Below are 13,566 nucleotides of genomic sequence, written 5' to 3'. Positions count from 1 at the left end.
AGGGATGCTGATAATTACTCCTCTGCTCTTGACCACCAGGGATGCTGATACTTACTCCTCTGCCCTAGACCACAAGGGATGCTGATAATTATCCCTTCTCTGCCCTAGACCACCAGTAATGCTGATATCTACTCCTCTGCCCTAGACCACCAGGGATGCTGATAATTACTCCTCTGCCCTAGACCACCAGGGATGATGAAAATTACTCTCCGCCCTAGACCACCAGGGATGCTGACAATTTCCCCTTCTCTGCCCTAGACCACCGGGGATGCTGAAATTACTCCTCTGCCCTAGACCACCAGGGATGCTGATAATTAGCCCTCTGCTCTTGACCACCAGGGATGCTGATAATTAGCCCTCTGCTCTTGACCACCAGGGATGCTGATAATTAGCCCTCTGCTCTTGACCACCAGGGATGCTGATAATTAGCCCTCTGCTCTTGACCACCAGGGATGCTGATAATTAGCCCTCAGCTCTTGACCACCAGGGATGCTGATAATTAGCCCTCTGCTCTTGACCACCAGGGATGCTGATAAATACAGATAATTACTCCTTGACTCTAAACCACCATGCTGATAATTATTTGCTTTCTGCCCTGGACCATTAGCGATGATAATAATTACCCTCAAGGGTGCGCCGCAGTACAACGGCTAGTGCCAAGTGTGACCAACACACTGCTCTTGCTGGCTAGCAGTGGGTCACTTCACCAACACCCAGTATTACAGTAGCAGAGCCCAGTGCCAATGCAGAGCTGGGTATGTTAGGAGACAAACTCGTAGTGATATAGTAGAGCCCAGCAACATAGCAGAGCTGGATATATTAAGAGACAAACTTGTAGTGATGCAGTAGAGCCCAGTATCACAGCAGAGCTGGTTATGTCAGAAGACTCACTTGTAATGATATGGCAGGCACAGCAGAGCTGGTTCTGTTAGAAGCCTCTATTCTAATGATGTAGCAGAGCCCAAAAGCTTAGAAGCACAGGATATGTCAGGAGATAAACTTGTGAGTGATGTAGTAGAGCCCAGAGGCACAATAGAGCTGTACATGTTAGAAAACTTTCTATTAGTGATGTAGCAGATCCAAGCAGCACAGCAAAGCTATGTGTGTCAGGAGAATGTCTTGTAGTCATGTAGCAGAGCTCAAAAGCACAGAAGATCTGGGTAAGTCAGGAGACTCTTATAATGATGTAGCTGAGTCCAGCAGCACAGCAAAGGTGGGTATGTTAGGATACTTTCTTGTAGTGATAAAGCAGAGCCCAAAAGCACAAAAGAGCTGTTTAAGTCAGGAGTCACGATAGTGATGTTGCAGAGCCCTTTTATGTAGCAGAGTTGAATGCTGTAGCAGAACCCAGCAGAGCAGCAGAGCTGGTCATGTCTGGAGACTCAGGTGTAGTGATATATCAGAGCCCAGTGTTATAGCAGAGAAAAAATGCGAAGTAGCGACTAACATACCAACTACTTGAATACTTAGGTGGCAGTCTGCCACCTGAGCCAGCCCATAAGACTGTCATGCCAAAGAAGAGAGTGAGCCAGCATCAGAAGGAGGAGGCAGCACCTGCTGCTGGATCCAGGAGAGGTGAGTAACAGGATCTCCCCCCAAAAAATCCAAACTTATGTAAGAGTGGTGGACTGTACTGCCATGTTTCTACCCCTGAAGACACCAATCACATCATGTAGATAATGTCATGTGTTTTATACATATATTGTGCTATGTGAAATGTGAACAAGGTACTGCGGTTTCAGTGTATATTGTAAATAGACAGTAATAAGGTAGTTTACAGCATAGGGTAGAGATATAGATTAGAATCTAGGACATACGATAAGGGCAATAGGCTTAGTACATACTGTTATGAGAAGAGTAACTGTAGTTAGCAGCAACATAGAATGTGATACTGTTAATGTTTGGGACTAGCCCACAGTGCGAGGGGTTAGTGCTAGTGAAAAGCAGGCACTTCCTGATAGTTAGTCAGATAGGGAAGTATAGAAACCAACGTCAAGTCCAAGTGCAGTGGGCTGCTAGTGTCAGTAAGTATCATTTATGGCAGTGGGAGGTCTTACTAGAATTCCTTGCGGATATTCCTGCAACGTCCAGAGCTCAGGACTCTGTATGGGTACTATGGAGAGTGATGTATCCTCTGCTGTAAATGCTGGTAAGTGCTGGTCCCCTGCGGTATGGGCCCACTCTACAACAAGGGGACTGTATCCGCTTCATAAAATAGGACGTTCCGTGGGGATGGTACGCGGTGGAAGTGGCAGTTATCCGGCCGGAAGAGGCGAATCCTCAGGTGGCTGAAAAATCCCAACAAGAGATGCCCGCAACCAGGGCTCCCACACCTCCAAGCCCTACATTCTCATGCCCCACAGAGTGTATCCAGAAGAGCAGCAGGGAAACAGTCACCAGCTCAGCGTCTTCCTTGAGCAGCACAAAGACCTCGGGCCCAACTGAAATGGCCAGTGCTCCGGCCCCAATAATCATGTCTCAGGGCCCCTACTCGACCACCTATGTGGGGCAATCCGGTGCCAAAAAGACCTGGGTGTGAATGAGGCTGTGGAAATTCAATATAACGGTTATAAGTAAAAGGTCAGCCTTGACCATTTGGCAGTTGTGCTAGTTGCACGAAGGAGAGGAAATGTTCTGCATTCCTGGGGTAGAAGGCCCACCAGTGACCGGGATACCCGGTGTTGGCCAGAACGGCCGAAGAGTTGGATTTCCCCCTTCCAGTTTTGTTTTTGCGCACGTTTGCGCATCCCCCTGCTAGATTCAGGGACTATGGATGACCAAAGGAGTCTAAAACCCTTTTATGTTCCTAAGGACTTTGCATCCCTTAGACTCTATCCCCTCTGCCCCTGGACGCTATCTCATGTTTTCCGTGAACTTTGCACCAAGGGACTGTGGACCTGACACACAGACGGCCTTGTGCAATTAAAGGGACTGTTGTTCATAAAAGGGGTAGTCTTGAGGAGTCTTAAGGACTGATGAGGGGCCTGTGTATTGTGCTCATGGACTGAAGGGCCTGAGGGCCTCTGTTTAAAAAAAAAAAGAAAAGAAAAAAACTTGAACTCAGATGGACATAAATGCTATGGCCCTAACTAAGAGGACCGGTTGTTTTAAGTAATGTGCAGGAGGAGGCAGCAGGACATGCCCATGGACTATTGGGCAACCATTGTTATGTTGGCCTACGGGCCCAAAGAACTGGAACTCTATGTTCTGGGGTCAGTTCATCTCTGGTAATGGATACTATATACCCCTGGAGGAAGAGACCATAGGTTTTATGTGTTCTATAGGTTTTATGTGAATTGGTGCCTTCCAGGTTCCTGAATGGTCGAGGACAACCATTGTTAAAGAGGGGAGGAATATAAGAGTGGTGGATTATACTGTCATGTTCCTACCCTTGAAGACACCAATCACATCATGTAGATAATGTCATACGTTTTATACATATATTTTGTTATGTGAAATGTGAAGAAGGTACTGAGGCTTTAGTGTATATGGTAAATAGACCGTGATAACATAGTGTACAGCATAGGGTAGAGATATAGATTAGAATCTAAGGCATAAAATAAGGGCAATAGGTTAAGTACATACTGTTATGAAAAGAGTAACTGTTGATAGCTAAGAAATAGGATACGATACAGTTAATAGTTGGGACTAGCCCACGGTGGACTAGCCCACTAGTGAAAATCAGGCACTTCCTGATAGTCAGATAGGGAAGTACAGTAACGAAGGTCAAGTGCAGTGGCTGATTGCGTCAGCAATTATCTGTCATTCATGGCAGTGGGAGGCCTTCTAGAATCCCTTGCGGACATTCCTGCAACGTCTGGAGCTCAGGGCTCTGTATGGTGTAATGCAGCGGCTTACTTGGCATTACTGGTCCAGGATGTGTTTTGGGCTGACCAGGTACGTTCCCCCTCAGGTGACTGGTCACATGACTGTGACATAGTACAGGTCCTGTGTACACAGAATGTCTGATCACATGACTATGACATCAGCACAGGTCCTGTGGGTGTGTACTACAGGATATATAAACCCTGGTAGTCTTTAGACAGGGTGTGTAAGGCGTGAGGCCTGTTCCTGTGTGAGACACCGCTAGAGGGTGAGGCCTAGTGAGGCCTATTGAAAGACAAGAGTCCTGAAAGGCAGAGGCTGGATGTTAAAGAGTGAAGACATACCAGTAGCCTTCGAAGGTACGAGGGCTGGAGACCCCCACCTGGGAAGCCTAAAAGCCACAGCGGTGGTAGAACGAAACCGTTAAGACCCGGCACAAGGTAAAAGCGGTACATTATATGGACATTGTTATAGTTACTTTGCTGAAGACTGTAACTGGAGCCAAGTGGGCATAGCTGCCACTGGAAAGGCTCGTGGACATTATATGTGTGATAAGCGGTTTATGATAAATAATAAACGGCTGCATTGTGAAATACCGGAAGGACATTGCATGTGTGCTTTAATTGACCCGGTGCAGCGAGTATCCCCCAGTATGATGACTAGCGCTGCCTTACAATGGGTACTATGGAGAGTGCCGTATCCTCTGGCGTACAGGGGACAATAGATATGAAACCGCGAGAAGGGAAGATAAAGGATTCCGGGTGCTCTATGGGACTGGACGGTAGATCCCAGGGGCTGATAGAGCTAGTGAACTTGGGGATAGTTCAGGAGGAACGGATAGCGACGCTGAGGGCATGCTGTGCTAAGGAAACAAGGAACGGGACATGTGACCCGGTGCAGCGAGTATCCCCCAGTATGATGACTAGCGCTGCCTTACATGTGGTTCAAGAATGCGGGCAATTGCAGCCCGGTTACTAGGGGCAGCTGCAGCCCGGTTGCTAGAGGCAACCGCAGCCCGGTTGCTAGGGGCAACGGCAGCCTTGTTGCTAGAGGTAACGGCATTGAACGACGAGTGTGGATTCAAGCATCTTGCTGTGGCTCGGCGGGGTCACGAAGATTAAAGCATCTGGCTGCAACTCGGTGGGGTTGCGAAGATTGTCGTCGCACTCAAACCCGGTTTTGCTGTGGCTCGGCGGGGTCACGAAGATTAAAGCATCTTGCTGTGACTCGGCGGGGTCACGAAGATTAAAGCATCTTGCGGTAACTCGGCAGGGGTTACGAAAATTGTCGTCGCACTCAAACCTGGTTTGCTGTGGCTCGGTGGGGTCATGAAGATTAAAGCATCTTGCTGTGACTCGGCGGGGTCACGAAGATTAAAGCATCTTGCGGTAACTCGGCAGGGGTTACGAAAATTGTCGTCGCACTCAAACCTGGTTTGCTGTGGCTCGGTGGGGCCACGAAAATTTTCTGGGGAGAGCGGTGTGTGTGAATAGTGTACCGCGATGGCTGTGAACGGAGCAGCAAAAGAAAATGAAGCTTTTGAGCGATTAGAGTGCCGGTTAAAACCGCAGCAGGAATTTGAGAAACGTCTGCGGGACATGGTGCAGGAACGGCAGGAGCTGTGGGCACCGTATGGAATGACGGCAGTAGACCATTCCGTGAACTCTCCAGGGGCGCAATTGTTGTCCCAGAGTGCCCGGGGAGGTGGTAAGAGCTGTTGTGAACTGAGTCCTAAGACTATTGTTGATTTTTCGTGTAAAAATTCCCCTAAAAAAAGGGGGCAGAGTCTAAAAAAGGGGCGGTTGTTCAAAACAGCATGGAGTATAGAAAATCAAAAAACTTTACTGGTGGTGGGTTGGTACCGCCTAAAAATGACAATGTGACCGTTGATAATGGAGTAGCTCCAGTAGAAGGGGGTGACGTCAAGGTGGGAGGTGACTTGTTAGTCCACGACACCATAGGGAGTGACGCAGACCCCACAACTGACGGTGACACTACAAAAGTAGAAAGAGAGTTCAGTCAGGAGGGGCTAGACGAGGGGAGAGAGTCCCCCTCTCGTCGTCGACGGCGCAAGGGCCACAAAAAGGTTGATCCTGTAGTCTTTGCTGCAAGTGAAAATAAAGAAAATGTAGTTCTGTGTGCCTTTGTTTCAAGTGTGGATCCTCCTTTAGAAGCAGAAGAGGAGGTGACGTTGCCAATAGCAACCTCCGGCACAGTACTGAGTCAGAAGGATCTGACAGCCCTGAAAAAGGAGGCGGATAGTCCTGACCAAGAGCTGGAGCCTATCAGGCAGCAGTGTCAGAGTGACGTGCAGCAACTAAGGGAAAACCTGGGGAATGTGTCCTCAGACCAGCGGAGCCTGGAGTCTGAACGGCAGAAAATATACTAGGTTGGGAGGAACTGGCAGCGAGACCTGGAGGGAAGCGACGGGGAGGTTAACCAATGGAAGGAAGCATTCTACAAAATAGAGGAGGACCGCCGCAAAATCAAGGAGGAAGTTTTTCAATTAGAAGTTGACAAAGCGGAGTGTGAAGATGAGTTATGCGAGGTGAAAGATCGCTTCTCCCTGGTACAGTTAGAGCTGTCTGCCCTCAAAGAGGCACTGCAGGATGAAGTTTCTGGGCGTGAACAAAACCTAGAACGACTACGCGAACAGTTCAACCGGGAGCTGTGTGACTCCAAGAAGGAATATGGTGAACTCATGAGGGAGCTGCAGCAATTCCAGGACCAAGTAAAGCCTCTAATGCAGGAGAAGGAGCGGCTGGTGGACTCTCTGTACCAGCGAGACTGGGAGCTATCCGCCCTGAAAGAGGCAATAAAAGATGAAGTGTCTGGTCACGATCGTAAGGCAGAAAAGAGGCATGGAAAGTTCAATAGGGAACTACAACAAATCAAGAGAGGATATGAGGATCTCCTCAGGGTTAAAGGAAAACTAGAGGATGATAAGGCGGATGCAGAGCACATGCGCCAAGTGGTTGAGACCACTCTGCAGGACACCCGTGTTGTAAATGGTGATCTCCGCAGAAAGACCCTAGGTCTGGAAGCGCAGGTGAAGGAGCTGCAGACGTTCTGTGATAATCTCCGGAGGGCAGAGACGTGCCTTAAGGAAAGAATCAGCAAGATGGAAGCTGAGCGGAAACAGATGGAGGAGTCTATCGGAGAAGCCACAGACCAGGGCCAGGAGTTGGCCACTGGAAATGGGAGGTATGAAACAGATACCTCCTTGAATAATACGAGCTCGGATGATTCGGTGGATGTAGGAGCCGAGATCAAGGAGCTCAAGGGGTCGTTACAAGCCCATATGATGCAAGAGAAGCTTGAGAGACTGGCTGTTGAGAGCCGAGTGGGTGCATTGGAGACAGAGAGGTCTGAGAGAACTCTATTGTTAAAGGAGCAGCTGAAGCGGGAAGAGCTTCAGAGATGGGCTGCTGAGAGGCGAGTAGCCGAGCTAGAGGAAGAAGTTTTCAAGCTCAAAAGTCGCCTGGCAAAGTATCACTCAGTGAACGAGGCCTCCTTGGAGAAGGAAAAGGAAAAACAAGTTGCACTCACTCCCTTATACCATGAGAAGGTGGACCTGAGGAGCGCTAAGAGAGTGTTAACCGAAGATAAATATGAAATGGAAGTGGTCAAGACGGAAATTCTTGAGTTTGTAGCTGTGAGTCAGCTCAGGGGAAGCATACAGGGTGAAGAAGCTGAAAGTCAGTTGCCCCTGAAACCTGAGCTAGATGATCTTTTGGGGATCACTGGTGAGACAGAAACGTCCCGGTACAAATGCCTCATAGATGTACCCGAGGATTTGAGGGAAGAATGCACCAGTGAGTCCGTGCATGAAGAGTTTAAGAAGGCCGTGGGAGCCTGTAAGGTGTCTCGACCTCAGGAGCTAAACAGCTGGTGGTCCTATCCACGACCGAAGTCACAGTGAAGAGGGTGGCTATCCTAAGTGACATGCACTGGCGATGTATTCGCACGAAGCGGTTTCTCCAGTTGAAGACGGAACAAGCCGTTAGACAACTGGAGCTTATGAGAAAAGCTCACAGTCTGCGGGAAGAGGTCATCCGGGTGCCTCATGTTCTGGTGAGAAAGCTCATTGGGAGAAATGGCCGAGCCATGCAGATGATGGTAAAGAAGTCTGGGGTGGTGAAAGTAAGCAGTCCACGTGATCGTCAGGACTGGATACCAGATGAAGATGGCATGGTGTCATTCTCCGCTGTAGGAGCGGAAGAAAGCCTGGAATATATGCGCATGCTGATAGAGTACCGAGTGACTTACCTGCGAGAGGTAGAACAGTTGAATCTCGCCAGACTACAAATGGAAAGGCAGCATCGCCTGAGCAGCGGAAAGTGGCAGCCGTCTAGAAATTGTGAGACCAGACAGAGAAAGGGCCCCCTAAATAACAGAACAGCTACAGCTGAAGTTAGGGACCTTTCAAGATGTCCTGAGAGTAGTGGGCGTGGGTTTAGAGGTAGTGAGACCTCCAGTAACTCAGGGCTGAGTGGCCTATACAAATGACCCAATAGAGGACTGGACAGTACGGAGTCAAACCGGACCTTAGATACCAGGGCATGTGACCCTGCTGTATTGACCGCTGGGAGCGCGGGAGGTCTGACAAGGTTGCGACTGACCGCTGGGAGCGGGGGAGGTCTGACAAAGTTACGACTGACCGCTGGGAGCGGGGGAGACCTGACAAGGTTATAACTGACCGCTGGGAGCGGGGGAGGTCTGACAAAGTTACGACTCGAAAATGTGACTTGACAAGGTCAGTGACAATGACGAATGGTAGGTCCCTAAGGAATAGGCTAATGTCGATGACTAATGTTCCAGGCGCTGAACAGCGCAATTGTCAAGTACATGGTCTCGGTGTGAACTCTGGGTTATGAGGTAATTGTGTATATTATGTGTTCAACCCCACAAGTTTGAACAGAGGGGGGGGGGGATATGTAATGCAGCGACTTGCTTGGCATTACTGGTCCAGGATGTGTTTTGGGCTGACCAGGTACCTTCCTCCTCAGGTGACTGGTCACATGACTGTGACATAGTACAGGTCCTGTGCACACAGAATGTCTGATCACATGACTGTGACATCAGCACAGGTCCTGTGGGTGTGTACTACAGGATATATAAACCCTGGTAGTCTTTAGACAGGGTGTGTAAGGTGTGGCACCCCAGGGGTCTGGTTTCCACAGTAACGGCAATGTTATGTCTGAGAGCAGGTGGGAGGTCTCTTGGTCAGGGATCCTATGCATGCCACACCTCCTGCCCAGTCCTGGGAGGGGAAGAACTTCCCCTATATAAACCTAGGGCTGAGGCAGGGTGAGTGAGTAGAGAAGAAGTAGAGACAGAGAAGAGAAGCAGATCTAGGAAAAGAACATCAGGAGCTCTGTGGGAGCAGTACTATAAGGAGTCAGGGGCTGGCAGCTGCAGAGCTCGCCCTGACTGAGAAGCTATCACCGGACCCGGAGTCCGAGGCTGTGGGGACTAATCATTACCCAGCAGCAGAAACCGCCTGGCAGGGGATTTCAGGTCCTCTGGCCAAGAAACCCGAAGGCACGGTCACACGCGTGGGACCAGCACCGCCGTCGTGGAGCGGACGCCACTAGAAGGCCCCGAGTCACCGGCCATACGGGTGAGCACCACACGGTACACTCAGGGACGTGGGCTACTTATACCCGCCTCTAGCAAGGTAGCCAGAAGAGTACAGTCAGTTTGGGAGGCCTACAACTCCGCCTGGCCAGGGGAGATCCCATCTGCTCAAGGACTGACCAGGCCCCGATCGCTAGCCAGTACTCCGGGAGGGTCTATCTTTATCACCAGTAAAGACCCTGAATTACACCGCATCGTCTCTGAGTGATTCCTGCTACCCCCATCATCCACGTCGGCTGCCCTGAGGCCATACCCCTCCCGTTGGGGGTGATACTATCACGCTGCACAATCCTACCACCGGCCTCAGCGGTCTGCCCTGCAGCGGCAGCTCCTTCGCTGCATTCAACGGGTGGCGTAGTCGTCCAACATCTACCACTAATACATCGCCGCTCAGTTTGACTCCCTGGGCACGGACCGGGTCACCGCCACGAGACTACAACCCTCAACAGATCCGGCTCCGGGTAAGCTCCCGTGCGCGCGATGCCGCGCGACGAAGGCCCAGGGGTGCGTCATAAGGCGTGAGGCCTGTTCCTGTGTGAGACACCGCTAGAGGGTGAGGCCTAGTGAGGCCTATTGAAAGACAAGAGTCCTGAAAGGCAGAGGCTGGATGTTAAAGAGTGAAGACATACCAGTAGCCTTCGAAGGTACGAGGGCTGGAGACCCCCACCTGGGAAGCCTAAAAGCCACAGCGGTGGTAGAACGAAACCATTAAGACCCGGCACAAGGTAAAAGCGGTACATTATATGGACATTGTTATAGTTACTTTGCTGAAGGCTGTAACTGGAGCCAAGTGGGCATAGCTGCCACTGGAAAGGCTCGTGGACATTATATGTGTGATAAGCGGTTTATGATAAATAATAAACGGCTGCATTGTGAAATACCGGAAGGACATTGCATGTGTGCTTTAATTGACCCGGTGCAGCGAGCATCGCCCAGTATGATGACTAGCGCTGCCTTACAATGGGTATTATGGAGAGTGCCGTATCCTCTGGCGTACAGGGGACAATGGATATGGAACCGCGAAAAGGGAAGATAAAGGATTCCGGGTGCTCTATGGGACTGGACGGTAGATCCCAGGGGCTGATAGAGCTAGTGAACTTGGGGATAGTTCAGGAGGAACAGATAGCGACGCTGAGGGCATGCTGTGCTAAGGAAACAAGGAACGGGAGATGTGGTGCCCAATACTGCGTGTTGCAATCTTGAACTGTTCTGTAAATTTTTGGTTGTTGAAACTAACTGGGTGTCCCTTGATCTATATGCGGCGGCACCTGAAATGGAGGCTTGGAGACGGCGAAGTTTTGTGGCCTACAAGTGAGTGTGATCCACACCACACATGATAGCACATTGGGACTTGGGCATGATTTTCCTGTAAAGTGCAGGGGCGTTATGGAGCAGCAGCTCGGTCATGGCTACCACTTGCGGTCATTTTACACTTAGATGAAAACCTGACCTGAGACCATGGATTATCCCTTCTGCAGATAGAAAAAATTGAAAGTCCTAAAACACATTGTATCCATCTTTAAACTCTTATGTCATGTTACGCTAATGCTACATAATGCCATTATGTATTTCTGATTTTCTAACGCTCTAAGTTTGGACGAAGCATGGACTATGAAGCCTGCCTGAGACCAACAATGAACTTATGTCTTCTCCTGCCTATTTCTCATCTTTGGTCACATGATAGCGCCACTCAGATCACATAAATACATAAATATTTATAGGTAACAGGTATAATAAAAGTAAGATTTCAAGAGCAATTATTTGTTCCTTTCATTAGCAGAAGTATCCCCATACAAGGAGTGGGATTTAATTACCTCTACGACGGGTGCGGTGCCGCCTGCCTCCACGCTATTTGATGCTCACAGTTCCAATCTTTCTGAAATCACCAAAACAAAAGCTGCAGGCGGAACTCTAGCTTGTTCAAGTGTAGCTTAAACTGAGGCACTTGATGGAATTGATGAACGCGCGAAATCTTATCAAAAGGAAATTTATTTGGAACTGTATTCCGGTTCAAACTACTGTTAAGAATTAACTAACAAGGTAATTCTGCAGATGATTATCGCAATAGTGCGACTGCGCGTGACAGACAAAGAGCTGCTGCACCCTGATATCACCCAGGATAATTACTAGGTTAAACAATGGAAAGAATAGTTTTGTACCTTGAGGCTATGTTCATAGGCTATGTGCACACAGAGTAGTATTTTTGCAGCGTTTTCGGAGCAGAACCTACAAGTTTTTAAGAAGTTTGTTTTTTCAGGAGTTTTTGGAACAAAAACTCTAAGCAAAAAAAGTTTTTGAGAAGGATTTGGAGAGTTCCGATCAGTTTTTACTTCAAAAGTCCTTAAACAACTCAGTGTGCAAATACCCATATAATATGTGCACATTGAATCTTTTTGTAGTGTTTGGAGCAGGCACTAACTGATCAGAGCCTCCAAGTTTTTGATGAGTTTTGCATTTTAGAGGAAGATTTGGAGAGTTTCCATTCAGCTTCTGCTCCAAAAACCTCTGAAAAACTGTATGTGCACATAGCCACATGGAGTTTTTTCGAGCAGATTCTTTCCAAAATCCTCATAAAATACTGCCTAAAAAATTCGAGAAATCTTCATATTCATTTCTATTGGAAATCCACTTTATTGTTCATATACGTAGTTTATTTCCCTGAAGAGGTTTTAAAAAACACTTGATGGAAAAAAAGGAAGTGCATGTCACTTCTTTGAAGCGGATCCTGAAGGAAATCTCCCTAAAGTAGGTGCTGTCCAATCAAAAGGCTGCAAAAAAAAAACCTCTTCAGAAACAGAAAAACTCCTTCAAAATCTCCCCAGAATCTTTTTGCTGAGTTTTCGAAGCAAGATGTGAACAGAACTTCGAAGTTATTGAGGTGTTTTTAGTTTTTGAAGAGGATTTGGATAGTTTCTGCTCAGTTTCTGCCCCACAACCCTTCAAAAAACTTTGTGTGCACATAACTCAAAAAACGAGAGTTTCTTGAAGCAGTTTCAGCTTTAAAATTTGTAGTTTTTGAACTCAGTGTGAACATAGCCTAAAGGATGAAATCTGTGGCAAATCCACAACAAAATCTGCAGATTTTAGGGCAGATAATATCGGTTTCCTCCGGCAGTCTCATAAATAAGAGATGGAGTAGAGGTTGAGCATACACACCTTTGCTCCATTCAAGATAGGGATCTCTTTGGGTTCCAGAGCCCTGATGTCACCATCGCGAGGGGTCCCAGGTGTCGGACCTCCAGCAATCACTAAGTTTTCCTTATTCTATGGATATGTATCCTTTAGGGAATAACCCTTTAATATTTTAGTATTGACGTACAGCCAACATCTGGCTGCAATTTTCTATAATCACCTGATAATCCAGCACCTCTCAAGTCCAATTTGTGCTGGATTAAAGGAATTTGACCATATTATGTTTTGTTTGTTCTTGTTTTTCCATATATGAAAGATGAAAAGTAATGACCTAAATTTTACCTACTCTCCCCTGCTGGTCATCTGCTGAATGTTCCTGCTCCCATAGGAATGTGTTATGTCCGCTTTGCAATGGGCACAGTCCTGACGCTCCTTTTTCTATTTTGCAGCTGGATTGGTTGCACCAGCCAGTTTCGGATTAATTGCTCCACTAATGTGGTCACGCTCCTCGACGACGAGTTTGGACTTTGTATGTTGGTTTTGGCCCTTCGAGTTGAAATTTTGGCTCGTTACATTGTTTGTTTCAGACAGTCGGTTTTAACAAACTATTTATTCGCTCTTTTGGAAAAAGAACTGATTCTTAAGACAAGGATTTCTAAATCTTCTGCCTCTGCATTCCTCAAGACAGTCATGAAAGTGACATCCTATATATATATCATACTATGCAACCCACTGATGCTGTAAACTCAGTGCTATGTTCACACATACCCTTAAGCATGGTTTTGCTACCTACCCTTAAGCATTTGAGTTTTTTGAGGAATTGTGGAGCAGAAACTGAGCGGAAATTCTTCACATTCTTCTCCAAAACTCATCAAAAACTTGGGATTTCCTGTTTTAAAAACTGTTTAAAAAACAAACAAACTCAGTGTGCACAAATTGCCTTAGAGGCAGATACAGCTGGTATACAGC

General features: G+C 47.8%; 1 protein-coding gene across 3 annotated transcripts in view; it reads right to left on the bottom strand.

The window, feature by feature from the left end:
- The window catches only part of CADM3 (cell adhesion molecule 3), a 675,629-nt gene extending 662,548 nt beyond the window's left edge, over positions 1-13,081 (bottom strand). Inside the window, exon 1 of one of the 3 annotated variants that reach the window (XM_073639537.1) lies at positions 12,944-13,081. The gene's annotated coding sequence lies outside the window, so the exon portion shown is untranslated. Of the gene's footprint in view, positions 1-12,939 lie in introns of all 3 variants that reach the window. The other 2 variants (XM_073639540.1, XM_073639538.1) reach the window with 2 other exon arrangements.
- Between the last annotated feature and the right edge of the window lie 485 nt (positions 13,082-13,566).

The sequence above is a fragment of the Phyllobates terribilis genome, unplaced genomic scaffold, assembly GCF_046119375.1.
Source record: "Phyllobates terribilis strain yellow unplaced genomic scaffold, ASM4611937v1 Scaffold_7__3_contigs__length_470593459, whole genome shotgun sequence".
Classification (NCBI taxonomy): Eukaryota; Metazoa; Chordata; class Amphibia; order Anura; family Dendrobatidae; genus Phyllobates; species Phyllobates terribilis.
Note: the sequence above shows the minus strand (reverse complement) of the source record. Positions and strands in the feature narration are given on the sequence as shown.